General features: G+C 29.3%; 1 protein-coding gene across 8 annotated transcripts in view; it reads right to left on the reverse strand.

The window, feature by feature from the left end:
* Oatp30B (Organic anion transporting polypeptide 30B) overlaps positions 1 to 15,299 on the reverse strand; it is a 208,906-nt gene extending 193,607 nt beyond the window's left edge. For 5 of the 8 annotated variants that reach the window (XM_075379165.1, XM_075379174.1, XM_075379151.1 and 2 more), the window contains exon 1: positions 14,993 to 15,299. The gene's annotated coding sequence lies outside the window, so the exon portion shown is untranslated. Of the gene's footprint in view, positions 1 to 635; positions 681 to 14,992 lie in introns of all 8 variants that reach the window. The other 3 variants (XM_075379142.1, XM_075379130.1, XM_075379134.1) reach the window with 3 other exon arrangements.
* Positions 15,300 to 17,291: the final 1,992 nt, after the last annotated feature.

Consider the following 17,291-nt stretch of genomic DNA (forward strand, 5'->3'; position numbering starts at 1 on the left):
GATGGAGTAAGCCATCATATTTCAGAAAATACTAGGACATCAAAAGGTATTATGAAAAAACTGTTTAATAAATTATAAATATAATATAATATGACGTAATAATGACAATAAATAAAAATCATAACTAAAATAATAATAAAGGTAATTATACTTTTTGTATATTATTATGATGAAGAGTAAACATAGGTACAGCTGAATTACCATCAACTGATCTGCGATAAGGTACTTTCCAGTTAAAGGAAATAATATATAAATGATATTTATTATAAGTAACTAATAAAAATTAATACATAATACACATATATGAAATGGGAAAACTGTGTCTACGGTTTTTAAGACAACGGTTTGGTTGTGATATCGGTAGACGACAGTCATTGCTGGTAGTGTAAGGAAATCGATGACTACAATTTAAAGGTAATCTTTATGTATTGTACCGATTGTTTTATAAAACTCATCTAAAAACATTGCTTTTAAAAGAGCCTATATATTTTTCTTGGAGAAAAAGAAATAATCAACAAACACTTTAAGAAGGTGTAACAAAAATAACTGATATCACAACCACCAAAAAAAGTGTTAGTAAATCTCCTTATCACAAAAACCAAATTATATATTAAAAAATGGTGAACAATACAAACCCCCAACTTACAGCGTACAGGTATCTCAAAAAACAATCGTTTGCCCTGAAACCAAAAAAATTAATATACAAAGAAACTGAACACTATTTGCTACTCTCAAACTTCTCTAAAACACAATTAATTCTCAAAAACTTGAATATTATAAAAATTCACTCGCTATGGGGCTGCTTCAAAATAACACACAACTGGCTTAGAAAAAGCACGAGAAAACAATCAATCTGCTGAAGCATTAACATCTATTCTGAGTAATATTATTTTGCTCTTCATTATTCCGTAATTAAAACAGCCCCATGGCGAGTGAATTTTTGTAAGTTTTTCCATTTTTTTATGATAAGCAGATTCACTAAAACTTTTACAGCGAACAATAATAAGACAGGCTTACCAGTATAAAATGCTTTTTCCATCATTTTCTACTTTCAGAGTCGAACGAACGACAGCTAGAAGAAATCAGATTTTTCCACAAGTAATTAATTATACGGCGGAAAAAGTATTATAAATAATTGACTAACAGAGACAAATCTTAAATTAAAAAATCTTTTTTACTACCATCAAACGTTTTCAACCACTTTTACGGTATTCCTAAGTGAAACTAGCAAGGAAACTATGAATCTAGATTAAGTTTTGGCTAGAGGTCTTTATATTCAGAAACACATATTTAGAGTGACAACAAAATATATTATCGATTTCAATTCGGTCTCTTCATTTAATACCTTAATTTATTTCATACAGATTTTTTTTTAACCCCTGGAATTTGTCTTTTCATCATTACAATTCGTTAACAACCCCACTACATTTGACACTGTTGCTCGAGTAAAATAAAACACACGCACTGCACAAAATAAACACATTTAATATATATCAAAACCTTTTTACCACATTCTAAATAAGTTTTCCTCCCTTCAAAAACACTGTCACCAATAACTTCAGCTGGATTCGAAAAGAAAACCAAAAGCATTAATGTCGATGACAAAAAAATTGATCGAAACGGTTTTCAAATAAATATAACATAGTCAGTCCGTTTTGCTTAAATTTGTTCGTTATTAAAAATAATTTTAAATAATCTTCATCGCGAACCATCAAGGAAAACCATAACATCAAATTTTTTTCTTTATGCCATTTTGGTTAGCCGATTTACAAAAAGAAACAAAAATTTATGTAAGTTGCATAACAATTAAAGAGTTAAAAACGTTTAAAGTTATTTTACTTAGCATCATTCAAAGTAACATCATATAAACCAGCATTATCAAATCTTTTGAGATGGTATTGAGTTGAACATGATAATCAGCCTAAAACCACTACCGCAGCTATTCCTTCAAAGATGATATAAAACGTACTGCTTCAGCGGTAAGGCAATTGACAAACCATTAGGTGGAACACAACCTTATAGATTTCTCTGCGCAATGACAATATAGCGTACAACAAGAGCGACCAATAGCTAGATAATCTCGATAGGATTTACTGATAGTGTACCACCCGCTAAGACCTGATCGCAACACTACAACCAACTGCAGTCCTGATAATACCAAATCTGACCCACAAAGCCAGGATTGTCACGCGTGCAGTTCATTTGTTATCTTCCACCAACTCGTATATTCCGATGATCCGCCGAACAAGATTAAAGATTCACTCATCAACATTTTCAGGGTGTCTAATCAAAGTCTAGTGTACACTCGACACAATTAATGCAAATCGGTTCGTTCGGCATTCAATGGCGAGAGCCTAGAGCAACGGATTTTATACAATGAGAGTCCAAGAACCAGCGTAGCTTTAGGAAAATTAAAACCTACCATATCCGGCTGAATCGGAATCACCACGCAGGCATAGATGTTACATAGAGAACGACCGACTTCTGATCTGACCTGAAACTATCTGCTTTCGTGTCGAGGGAACTCACGTCTAGCCTGAAAGTGGCACGCAGCACGAATACGAAGTTCTTTTTGACATAAGAATACTCGGGAAGGGCTCCGACAAAACTACCGCCTTCCTGGCCGCCTCGGGCGGTAACGGACATTATAGCTCACATAAAGTCAAACATCAATCATCTAATGAGGAAGGCATTTAACCGATTGCAAATTGTTTACATAGTTAAATCCAGATTAGAAATCTGATTTTATTATTTCATTTTGATGAAAAATATTATTTAATGGTTATCAATGACTTACGGCCACCACTCCAAAAACAGGTGGCATTAAAAAAAATTACATTAAAACTATTAAACTTGAAGGAAAAACTGCACGTTCTTGCAGATTTTGCAACATTAAGATATTCATAATTTCAAAAGCGATGGAGAATTGTGTTACACAATTAACCATTTTACTATAAATCATAAAGAGAAACAGACTAGATTACTACTTAAAGCTAAATGACAAAGACCAAGTAAAATATAGTAAATTTTATGCAATGTGATCAATACCAGATCCACGGAGAAAATCAAATCATCAACTATAAGTGGTTTATTTTTACTTCTGTAAAGAGTTACAAATAAGATAAGAGGCTTATCGGCATATTAAAATCTATTTTAAAATGTCTAATATATTAAAGATATGAGTATGAATCGATAATGGTTTACATATTTTTTTTATTCCAACCTCAATTTATACATAATATTACCAGTAAAATTTTCTAATAATCCAGCATTTACAAATAAAAGTAACAATAATAGTTATGTAATTAACTATAAAACATGTAACAATAATAAAATACAGTATAAAATAAACAATCAATCGAGTTATACATTTCATAGTGCAAAATAACAGTATATTACTACTTAAATTTTAAATATCTTATAAAGTACATGTTATTATAAGAAATAACACTATTAGGACAATACCAAATGCAGTAAGCACTACCATTTATATGTGTAATTTCTAATATTTAAGAATTATAATACTACTTGTGTAATGCATACGTAAAATTATAAATATATTTAAAGAAACAAATAAATACAACCTACTTACTGTTACTACTAACCCGTTTACTAGATTACCACAGCTCCAAAAAATTCTAAATTAAAAAGCATAATTCTTTTTAGCGCATCTCCCTGAGCAATATTAAAGGCAGATAATAGAAGCCCCCTATATATGACTATTTTTACAGCACATTCCTCTAATAAATAAGAGAGATGGTCAGTAATCCAATTAAATACACCAATTCTACTGCTGTTTGGATCAATTTTTATATCGAATGAATTAAAAAGTTTTATTTTCATATACAGTACCTATGAGATTGTTGTAAAAATATATGTTGTTATTTCTTGTGTTATGTAATATTTTTTGGGCAACTAAAAGCAAAGCTGTACAACTACCACACCACTTTATAATATTTATATACAATCATATTTCAATCATAAGCAATCATATTTCTTAACTGTTAAAACTTTTTAAATTTTTATACAAAGTTTATTATTTTAAATGCAATTATAGTTTACCTCTTTATAAAATGGGCCCTTTAGATTTTAATGCACTTTCTTTACATAAAACAGAGGCAGGTAAGTGTATTTAAAACAAAATTTAACAAACCTGTTAATTAATAAACATGATATAATTTGTGTGAATTTTGATTGCGTTTGATAATTAACTTTTTATATTTTTTTATTTTAATTTTTGTGCACCTAAAACACTGAAAATGTGTTTTCTGTATTTAATATAATTTTATACTTAAAATGACCTAATATATATCAATAATATAAATTTTTTTATCTATCTACAAGAATTGTTTTCATGCAGTTATTGTGTATTTTAAAGGAAAGTAAATTATCAGCATCATTACTAGATTTTTCATTCTCGTTTAAGGTACTTTTGTATCTATAATTTAATACTTATCTTTTATTTTATCGCTATCAATTTTTGTATGATTAATGCTTCTATGCTTATCTAATGTTCCATTAGAGTTGATTATCTACATTGAGAAAATTTTAAATGTATATATGTCTATGAGTGCATGCACAATATACCATATGCTTAATTTTATAAAATAATTTAAAAATACATTGAACTGTTTTCAGTAGTGCTACAATAAAGTAATGAGACTGATTTTTCTTTGCAAGATGTGGCAACCCTGCAGCTTGCGTAGGCACACCATCTTTGACCTTGGTCTATAAGCTACTTCTAGTCCAAGCGGCACATTGATGCAACTGCTCAGTCGTGAGTTGTGCTGTAATAAGTGAACACGTGTTTGTGTCTCTCGTCACAGAAATGAAACCGCAAAATATTGCGCAACGGTATGCAATTCCTTTTTGCGTTAAATCGGGTGAAAACACGACGACAACTTACGGTAAGCTTCAGAAGGCTTTCGGAGAGGAGGTTATGTCAAGAGCTCAAGTTTTTCGGTGGCATAAAATTTTTAGTGAAGGCAGAACGAATGTTGAAGATGAAGACCGCAGTGGACGACCATCAACCTCACGGACAGATGTCAACTTGACCAGGGTGCGTGAAATCGTACGATCTGATCGAAGATTATCCGTGAAAATGATTGCAGAAGAACTGAACATCAATCGAGAAACGGTTCGTCTAATATTAACTGAAAATCTTGGTATGAGAAAGATTTGTGCAAAAATGGTCCCCAAAAATCTCACACAACAGCGAGAAACATGGAAAAATGTGGCAGCCGATCTTTAGAGCAAACGGAAATCAATCCAGATTTGTTGAGCCGTGTTATCACTGGTGATGAAGGTTGGTTTTTTCAATGCGATCCAGAGACAAAACGCCAAAGTTCGCAATGGTGCTCAAAGGGATCACCCAGACCAAAAAAAGCTCGCATGTCAAAGTCAAAAGTGAAATGCATGCTTGTGTGCTTCTTCGATTCCAAGGGAATTGTTCATAAAGAGTGGGTGCTTCCTGAACAAACAGTTCAATGTCCAAAAAGCTGTGACGAGGGTCTTGGGGATATTACAGAAGATGAATTCCAGAAATGTTACCATCAATGGCAGAAGCGCTGGAATAAGTGTGTGCAATCAGAGGGGAACTACTTTGAAGGAGACAACACTAAACATGACTAAAACGGTAAGCAACATATTTTTTTTTCACATCAGTCTCGTTACTTTATTGTCGCACCTCGTATTTCCCCTTAAAAATTTTCAAAGAAATGAAATAACTTTAATAAAAAACAAATCGGGCTTAAATAATTATTTTAACTAACATGTGTCTTTTTTTATAGTTTTTAAAATGTACTAATGTTGTTAAAAAAGTTTTTGAAATGTGTATCATTGCTTTACTTTTCTGAAGATTCTTAAATTAAATGGTTTGATTTTAATGTTGTAAAATATTTATCTGTCAAATATTCTGTCATACTTACAACTCCTGTCCAAAATTAAATAGATAAATAAGCACCAAATAGCATACAATGAGATATTTCACCGGTTCTTCCATTATTCCTTTCATGTATGCGCTACTTTTGCTGATATACAACCCCAATTTTTTAATAGAAAATTTTAAAATATTGTTCACGTATTCGATTCTGTTATCAAATATCAGTCTATTTTAACTTTTATTTTCCTACCGTATTTGTTTTAACGGCTTGAAAACAGCTAAAAAAACTTGACATTTGGAAGTGAGAAAATTCAGAAACACATTTCCAGTGGAGTTGTTGCTGCTAATTATGATTTACTTCACTAGTTCATGCAGATCAGTAGAGATAAAACCTAATATACTTTCTTTGCTTTTTTCCTACTGGCTTTAAGTAGTAACCTAGCATTTTTCTCTTTAAAATATATAATAAAAAAGAAATAAATTGTACAAGACGAATCCCTATAATTGTTCATTTTAAATTTTCTTACTATTTTTCCAGTTTATGGCAAAATTCTGCATCACTGCAAAAAACTATCAACTGAAGAGCATGAAACTCTTCTTAAGTCAATCACTTATAATTTAAATACAACCTTTTGATTTACTTAGTGGCCATGATCGTCATTATTGGAATCCAATAAATGCACTACATCATTATCAAAAGCTACCTTTTGATAATGTCCTTCCTAAACTATTTCATTTTACTAATAACAAATCAATTTACCTGAATTATATCGAAAATTTGTGGATTCAGTAACACTTATTCTTGCATTCAATTAAAGTGCAAAATGACTAATTATCGATTCATCTGTTAAGATTACTACTGTCCATTGCACTAATTTTAACCTTTAAACAACTATTATATTAGATTATTTTTTCATGTGTCAAAAGGGTTTTAAAACATAGCCCAGGTACCAGTAATAATTAAATTTATTACTGTCAAAAATGAAATCCAAAATACTATACAATTATACCTCGTTTAATGTTATGTCTGATAACAAAGCTTCTATATAACAAAATCCATAATTCATAATCTTTTCTAAAATTTTTAAAAATATTATTTTATGAAAACATTTCTAAAGGATAAATTAAGGTAAAACACTGTAGACTAATGAACTTTTGTTCAAACACACCATTTATTAGTTGAAAAAACAAACTTAATAAATGTAATAAGTATGAATGTAAAGTAAAAAAATTCTGAAATATGTCTGGTTGACAAAGTTCCTACTGAAAAAATATTATCAACAAAAGATTTGTAAAGATGTTTGAATGATGAAGATAACATTTTTAATTTTCCTTGTAATACGAAATAAAAAGGTGATTGTTATTGTAAAATGATTAAATGCAATAAGTGTGTACAAGCAATTATTAAATGAAAGAGAAAAGGAGCATAAACAATCAACTTTAGATGCGAATGTGTTCTGTGAATAAATGAAACTGCAGTAACTATTTCAGTTAGTTAATCTCTACTGTTATATTAAAACAATCGGGAACGTTGTATTTTAAATAATTAAATCTTTATAAGTTGTGATTGTACAATCTGATCACTTTAAAATAAATAACATTTCTAATGATTATTATATGATTTGTAATGCTAAGCTTTTTTTTAATACATATTCAAAAAAAGAATTTAATTTTTATTGATTAAAATAAATTTCTTTAATGCACTTAACTTACATTTTTAATGTATTAAAAATTTATTGAATAAAAATTACTTTTCTTAAAGATTACATACATATCTTCTGCACCCATAAAGCAACTTGTCCTGACTGACTTGACTGAATCATCAACACCCAGTAAAAATTACTGAAATAAATTGCTGAAAATTTGTGCAAGAATACATGTTCTTCCTAAGGTGTTAGTGTAAGTGCACACTAAGAAAAGATTTTTTGAAATTCCAAGTATAAAGGATTAAACTGGAGTAACAATGAAATTTACTATTTTCTTTTTTTAATTTCTCAGTAACAAATGGGGTATATCAGCTTCATTTTTGGTATGTATAATCTTCTTGTGAATATTTAAAAACTAATTTCTAGATTTTTGAAATTCCGAGTTTGAAAGGTTAGAATGGATTTAAATATTTTTTTTAAACCCGACTATTGTTTTTAATTTTTCAGTAACAAATGAAGATAACTTGATTTTTGGCAGGTGTAATTTTCATGTAAATATCTAAAAACCAATTTCTAGTTTTTTCAAAATTCGACCTTGAAAGGGTAAAGAAAGATAAAAAAATTTAAACAATGATTGCAAATTTTCCCCATACCAGATTATACTAAATGCGATATTCACTAAATCGGGGCTTGCAAATACTCCTCCGATAAATATTTAAAGACCATTTTCAGGTTTTTTATTTCGATTTTTTAAGGGATGCAATGGTCTACATCGCGGTGGCTCAGCCAGCAAAGCCACTGTTATTTATGTGTGACACAACTGGTTGCACCTGCCTTCGCTTACTTTACTAAAAAATATAAAAGAAATTAATTTTTTTTTTTTTTAATGAGAATAGTCACCTCCTGGTGGTGTTTGTTGGGTAACACTAAGAACACACAAAATACATTTTCACCCGCAACAAATATATGTAACCAGTTATAACTAATATTTTTAAGATTGAGAACAACTATTTTGAAACTTACATTCTTAGATCACTCAAAGTTTCAGGTCCTGTACTGAGCAAACTGCTGCTCTGAAGAAATTACAATATATATTTTTCTTTTTATAAATTTAACAGGCTTTAATTTTTATTTATCATTATTATTCTCACAAGCATGAGTAATGAACATGGCAGGGTGCAAGGGGCAGAGCCTTGACCAGTTAGTATATATATATATTTTACTTATCAAGGAATTTATCCCCTTCCCAACCATAATATTTTAATTTGATAACAAAGTTTCAATCAACAATTTAATTACATGGAAAGTTTCCTCTTCGTTAAAAAAGATATGACTGCATTTATACCAGCTGAGTACTTATCAGGTTTCTTGGAGTTATTTCTTTTATTGCTGAACCTGTAACTTTTCCCATGCTCAGTTCAACTATGAATGTAATGTTTTGTTTCACAACAGAAAAGGTATAATAATTTGTTACTTTATTGTGTCTGTCCTTGTCTGTAATCTACAAAGCATATACGGCAGATAAGGTACAAAAGGCAATGTTTGGTTGCTTTCTCTTAGAGTAATGAAGTTCACTACCACAGACAGTCCCTTCGGTGAAGAAGTCCCTTCGGCTCCTCAAGCAGGAATAGCCATCGAGAGGAGGTTATTATTTGCTATTTGTGAATAGGGCACGCTAGGTTCACTCATGGATATCTCACGATTTTGACCGATGTACCCATTTGTGTTCACTGTGACTGACAACTAACTGTACACCACACCTTGTGGATTGTGTCTGTTATGTGGCATTGTGTCAAAAATTTTATTGCATCACTATTTTTGATTTTAATGATATTTGGTGTATAATTATGCACCTTGAAGTAGCCAAAAAATATTTTTTTTATATTTAAAAAAAAACATTTTCTTGAGTAATAGACTATTTTCTAACTTGCCAACAGGTAAAAACAGCCACTTTCATCACTTTTTCCATGAGCTGTTGTAGCATTCTTATTTTACACCACACAAGAGGTTTAAAAGAGCTTTTTGGAAAGAGTAAAGATGGAACTTCATCTTAGTGTATTCAGAATTCATTTTGTTACACAAACAAATCTTGTAATGTTTACTGAAGTTAAATTTACAAATTGTTTTTTCAAATTTTGAGCCCAAAATAAATAATGAAGGGCTTAGGGTAATAGGCCTGTTATTACCTTTTAACTCTTAGGTACTAGTAGTATACTTATAAAAAAAAAAATTTCCAATTAAAAAAATGGTCGCCAAATTGTAAGATTTTGAAAATGTCTTATTTTTGGGGCCCAAAAACCACCGTGGGTCAGGTGGAAAAATCTGAAATTTTTACAGGAAGTAGGTACTTTTTATGTACCTTAAAACCATATAAAATTTATTTTGTTACTCAAAGGGTTTGACAACCAATGAAGCCATCAAAACCACTAAAAAAACTATTCCTTCTAACCATGAACAATGTATCCAAAAAAATCACAGCATGTATTTTTTCAGATAATAATGTAGACCTACTATACAAAATATTTTGCTATGTCTATAATGAGAAAGCTTATATTCTAGATAGTTTGTTACTTAAAGTATGATTCATGCACACAAACTCATGTTTAAACACAAAAGTGAATAGACATGCATGGGCATGAATGTTTGTGTAATCCTGAATGTAAACATTGTAGAAGGCTCAATTACTATTCTGATTTTAATGAGATATGTTTAATTGTTGCTAGTGTTAATACTGTGGTTAGGTAATGTACACTTGTTTATTAAGTAATTTTATTAGCAGTGAATTTCTCTTTTGTGGGATATCTTTTATTTTTAATTTTATTAATTAGAAAAAGCTTTATTTTGACTACAGAGAAACTCAGATAAGACAAAACAAGGTGCAATTGGTAGTTTTATAATTTATATTAACTATATTGTTATTGTAAGAACCCTTGGCTTTTATAAAAACGGATTATGGAGTGTTCAATTGGCATTCACACTAAAAACAGTATGTCACAAATTGACTTACAATAGATCTTCAGTATTCCACGATATTTTAGTTTACTGAACAGTAAATAACACTGATATCTTTAAGAAGTGGATGTACTGAAACAAGAAATATCTGTAGTTTTCATAAAACCAAATATTTAGATAAATATTTTCATATTAATGAGAAAAGTTGCTCTGACCCATTTAGCTGTCACATTAAACCGGTTAAGAAATTTCCCTTCGACAAATATCTTTGACACTTTCAACAAGTAATCCAAATTTAAAATTAATTCCAGGCAGAGTACTGTGTATAAAATGCTTAAACAAAATATAAAAACCACAAGATGATACAGAAAGCAAACCAGAATGTCAAGATATATTTAAGCCTCAATGTGTTATAGTTGAGTCTGTGAATAAAGCTTGTTCAGCACTTGGCATTTTCCCCATTAAGGTTCAAAAATTATCGAGCAGTGCAAAGGAACATTTTAAAAAATAAAGTTACAAAATTAGCTGAGTAAGTTACCAGTAAATTAAACGATTCCTTTGATTTAAATATTTATATAGAAGAAACCAGTTTAGTACCATACAATTATACTGATTTAGGTAGGGAATATGATGAATTAATCATTAAAATAAAGTACAAAATGAAAACAGTTACATCAACCCAAGAAAAAAATTAATAATTTAAGTTTATTACCAAGCAGCTGGAGCATTCAAAAATTTTAAATGTGTTTAATGTTAGTCAGTATTTAGCCCGTCAATCCAAATAATTTGTTAAAACAAATGGAATTTTGCAAAAAGAAACCCAATCACATAATTGATGAAAATGTTATTAAATGTATCCAAAAATTTTACCAGAATGATGGCAGAGCCGATTGATCCTGGGCAAGAAGGATTGTGTCTCTTCTGTAAGACAAGCTGATGGGAAGAAAATTAATAATCAAAAAAGGCTTATCTTATGTCATTTAAAAGAACTGAACACAGCCTTCAAAGAAAAACACAATTTAAAAATTGGTTTTCCAAAATTTGCTGATGTAAGACCTAAATTTTGTGTTATGGCTGGGTGAGGTACACTCACTACTCACTCTCTCTCTCTCTGTGTGTGTGTGTGTGTGTGTGTGTGTGTGTGTCACCCACCAAAATGTAAAACTCATGTTTCTGCTCTAAAAATGAATTTGATTATAAAATTCTCCTTTCAACCATGGTATGTGATACAAAAAATGAAACATGCATGCTGTCACAGTGTGAAAAATGTCCAGGCACTAATGAAGTGCTCAGATTACTGCTAGAGCTGGAATGATTTTGATTCTGAAATTATCTTTAATAATAATTCTTCCATTTCAAGAGTACTTAGATAAACTTACTGAAAATTTAAATAATCTAAAGAGTCATCATTTAGTTGCAAACAAGCTAATTTTCTCAACATTAAAAAGGAAAATTTGTTGAAGGATGAATGTATTGAAATTGGAGACTTCTCTCAAAATTTTCATTTTGTGATACAGGATAAATTCCAGTCATATCACTGGTCAAAAACATTACACAGTAAATCCATTTCTCATATATTTAAAAGAAGAAGGAAAATTACAAAGCCAAAGCTACTGTGTGATTAGTGAGTACCTGAAGCACAATACTACATCGTTCTTCTGCTTCCAAAAGCAAGTTATAAATAAAGTAAAAACACTTTTACCACAAGTTAAATTATTTTTTTGGGTCCCCAGCCCAATATAAAAACAAAAAATCTCATAAATTTGCGCTACCATCCAAGAAGATTTTGAAATCACAGCTGAATGTCATTTTTTGCCTCATACCATGGAAAAGGACCATGTGATGGTATTGGTGGAACTGTAAAAAAGACTGTGACTAAAGCAAGCCTTCAAAGAACAGTCAACAATCAAATTGTTACACTTTCTGAAATGAATAATTATTGCAAATAAAATATTATAAATATAACATTTATTTTCTGCTCTAATAAAGAAGTACAAGAAACTGAATAATATCTCAATTCTCATTATCAGCTAATCACAACAGTCCCAGAAACAACAACCTTTCACAGTTAATTTCTAAGAAGTCAGAAATGTATTCTGAAAATCTAGGCGATCTCTGAATCTGAACATTTACATTAGTATCGGTACACAATGACACTGGTGTTTCTGATTGCTTTATAGGTTTACCAAAGAAAAATGTTAAAATTATGTCTGCTGCATATACAATGGCAAGTAACGGTTAGGTGAAGTCATTTAAGTCAAAATACATGAAAATGAAGAGGAATATCGAATGCACTTTTTTCCATCCACAGGGTCCTGGTACTTCATTCAAGAAATCATTGAGAGATAATCAAATATGGATCCAACTGGAAAATACTTTAGAGATTTTCATGCCTTCAAAGCTTTTTCTATCAGCTACTGTAATAGGACACAACATTACACCAAAGATGAATGAGGACTTAAAAAAGTCCTACTCAATAAAAAAAATGGCAGGAGCACAAAGTTATATTAGTTAAGTTTATTATCAAAAAGTGCAAGATTTATTCATAACTTCTATTCGCAGGAGTAAAATAACGTAAAAGTGAATTGAACAACTTGTTAATGTATTTGAACTGTTTATCATTTTGTAATTATTATTTATCATTCTGTAATTGACTATTTATTAATATCAAATATTAATTCTAATAAGTTTAGTTTTAATTATTTTAATCTGAAAAAATACATAACAGTACTTCTGATGTAAACATATCAGATTTTTTCCACCTGTCCATGTGGTTTTTGGGCCCCAAAAATGAGATATTTTCAAAATCTTAAGATTTGGCGACCATTTTTTTTAATGAAGGACACTCAGTAACAATCCAATTTTTTTATAGAAGTACTACTAGTACCTAAGAGTTAAAAGGTAAAAAACAGGCCTGTTACCCTAAAACCTTCATTATTTATTTTAGAACCAAAATTTGAAAAAAAAAACAAAAATTTGTAAACATAACTTCAGTAATCACAAGATTTGTTTATGTAACAAAATGAATTTTGAGTACACTAAGATGAAGTTATATCTTTACTCTTTCCAAAAAGCCCTTTTTGACCCTCTATACAATGTAAATAAGAATGCTACAGCTCATGGAAAAAGTGATGTAAATAGCTGTTTTTACCTGTCGGTAAGTTAGAAAATAGTCCATTACTCAAGAAAACATTTTTTTAAAAATACAAAAAAATATTTTTTGGCCACTACAAAGTGGGTAGTATATGTCATATGCCAAATATCATCAAAATCAAAAATAGTGATGCACTGATCATTTGTTGAATTAAAATGGAATACCTCTTTTATATCATTTTACTATTGGCTACTGTATACTGAAATGTAAATAAGTCTAAAACAATTTTTCTCAGGTTTATAGTGTAAAAATACTTAAGCCAAATTTAATGCAAGTAACTAATTTTGGAATGTTAATTGTTACTTTTTCTCATAATATATTTTTTACACCAACCAGTTGTTAGTGTAAATTAAAAATAATAATCAAAATAAATTGTTATAATAACTTATATGAACACATCACCTTTCTTTCCTTCCTCACTAAATAAAAATTATAGTAATGTGAATGAAGCAAAAGAAACTGAAAAATTATATGTATCCTTTATTCAAACAGGGATCTTCCATTTTGATAATGAATTACAATGAATTTTGAATTCATTTTGATGAATGAAATACAATTCACAATCACAACTTCTGGCAGTAGATTATTTTTAAAATTTCCATATATACTGGGTATTTACTGATGTAATTTTAACAAAATAACTGCAAAATAGTTTCTTTTAGCAATTTTTTTTTTTTTAATTTTAATTCAAGTGAAAATTGTCTGTATAATGTATTTTTTCAATTCAATAATTCTCTAACTTATGGATAAAAAGTAATGTAAATAAAGAAAATGTTAAAGCTCAAGGAGACAATATTCCTTAATTTTTATTATATTTTCAGTTTCAAAATAAAAAAAATTCAATTTCACAGTTTGCTCAATATCTTTTTTCTATTTTATTAAGAAATGCCTTATATTACAAGGTAACTGGAAAACTGAAAATTATTAATGCCAATGGTCTTTCTGATCTTCTGGCAATAAACATAATAAAGAAATGTTCAATCTTTTTCTTTAAAATACATTAAAACATCATATATGGGATAGCGTATACACCTTAAAATTATTTTAAAATTTTATAATTAAAAAAATCTTCACAGAAACAAGAACTGACATTCCTTAAAATGTTAAACCAAAGAGATAATGAATGTTATATCAGTAATTTGTAAGAGTCACAAGTCTTATTATAAAACATACAAGATTTATAAAAACTAAATTTTTTTACTAAGAGATTAACAAAAATCATGGATTAACTAAAACTCATAAAAACAACAAACAAATTTGTATGTGAAATGATCTTTAAACACCATATTGATACTTAATTCACAATGGTAAAAATAAATATTTAAAAAAAGTTTAATTACATAAATAATTACAACTCACCAGCAATTTACATAACGGTATTAAGGGCAATTCAAATTTTAATCACTTCTAACGAATACTACCTTTAGATTTCATACACGAACTAAAATCAAATCAAACAGGCAAATGAACACACTTCAATTTTTAAAATAATACATAAATAAAGTTAAATTAACCAGGGTTACTCTTTCAACTGCGCGACTACTAACGTACTTTAAAAAATTTTATTTTTCTTGATTATCAAAATTCTTGGTAAAAGTCTTAACTATAACACGAATCACTAGAGCATTAACAACAAACACGACAGCACAGCTGTTCCACCGAAATTTTCCAGGCCGTCTCCGCGAGCATAACAAATCAGTGATGCATATTGCACAGAACAAAAAAGTCCCATTAAAGACAGCTGAATCTAATTTAAAGTAGGCTACAAATTCATGATATTTTCAAACAAAAACTGTATCTACTAAAATCGCAACCGCTGTGATTTTTATAAATTTACTATTTTAAAAAACTAACTTAAGATTCAATACATCATAGGTTGGCGAAATCGAACTAAAAACAGAAACAAAAGTAATTTGTTTTTTTTTTTGTAATTTTATTTCGACTTGTTTTTGCATTTTTTACTCGGCCTGAAATAATTAACAAATTTTATATTACATATATTATAAAAATGTTGTATATTATTTTTTAAAAATGATATTACATCCAAGTTTTATTTTTACAAGTTAATTTTGCTCAAACTTCAAAAGCGCGAAGCCAGTCACCGAGGGTATACTTAATTTTTATTTTAATTATTTCGTCTAGCAAAATCATATTATATATCTTAAACACTGAATTATCGAAATATATATTTTAAATACTTATTATCCTAGCTACAGTATTAACTACTTTAGTAACAAAAAAAAAAAAAAAAAAAACAGAAAATGTTTGCCAAAATGTGTGTGCCATAGTACACTTATGTCAAGCTCAATAAAAAATAAGAAAGCTGATGAAGATGCCTCAGTTTGTAATAAACGGAAATACTACAATTCTATTCAGTTTTTATTTGTAAAAATGAAAAAGTAACATTACAATTATTGAAACATACTCACTTTAATAGAAAGAAATTAAAAATGTCAGTCTTTACCGCATACATGAATGTTAGAAAGATGCATTTTTCATATACAATCAACTATCATAAAATTGTGATTAGGGTGGCAAGCTGAAATAATTTCTTTCTAAAAATTCCACAACATTAATCCTCTCATGATCTGTTGTAATCATCAGATTACACTTCTTGAACCATTACATGTATTTATTTATTATTACTTTTTTGTCTTCAAACCAAAAAATCCAATGTATATAATCATTGGGCTTGTTCTCTCTATACTAAAATACAATGTGGTACCAGTACTCTTTTTCTATTTCACTTACCTAAAAACCTCAATTCTTTGTGAAAGAAATGTGTAGGTAATGTAGGATTTTCATTTAAAAGTGTTGATTATTCAATTTCTTAATGTATTATATCAGGGCACTTTCAGAAAATAATTGTTTATACATAGTCAATCTTTATACTATACATAGTGTGATCAAAAAGAACCTGACCTTGACTCATAAAAACAAAAATACTTAGTTTATATATATATATTTAACAAAATCTATTTAGTTAAATGACTTTTCCCTTTACGTAAGTTGTGATGGATGATGAGGTGAAGCATTGTAGTGATGTATTTTCACAACAGCATGAAGGTCATGCTAACAGCTCCTTACTCACTTGACATGGGTTCCTGTAATTTTTGGCTCTTTCTTGAGCTTAAAAATCCACTTAAAAGAAAGAAATTTAAAGACAGAGAAGAGATCAAAAGAAATTCAAAAAAAGGACTTTCTCACTAAAAACGCTTCCAACAATGGAAGCATCACTGGCACAAGTGTATTACATCATAAGGGGACAAGTCATTAAACTAAATAGGTTAAGTACGTTTGTTTTTTATGAGCCAAGGTAGGATAAATTTTTATCACACCTCGTATGAGGATAATTTTCATTGAGAATTAGTTTTATATTTTGGCAATGAAAATTATTAAGACCCCTTAATTTCTCTTACCTTTCAGAACAACATTATGAAGATATAGTGATGGCAGTATATTCATTTATTTCCAAAATATATTTTCTCCAGTAAAAATATTTTATTTAAAATATATTTTTACTTTAGTTTGGGTGATGTATTAAACAGTTTCTTTTCGGTAGGAAATTATAAAGCCATAATCAGGCAATAAAGTTACAAGATGTCATTTAATTCTGAAAATTATTAACCATTCAACAGCATACAAGAGTCAGGTTGGC

The sequence above is a fragment of the Lycorma delicatula genome, chromosome 1 (assembly GCF_047948215.1).
Source record: "Lycorma delicatula isolate Av1 chromosome 1, ASM4794821v1, whole genome shotgun sequence".
NCBI classification, from domain to species: domain Eukaryota; kingdom Metazoa; phylum Arthropoda; class Insecta; order Hemiptera; family Fulgoridae; genus Lycorma; species Lycorma delicatula.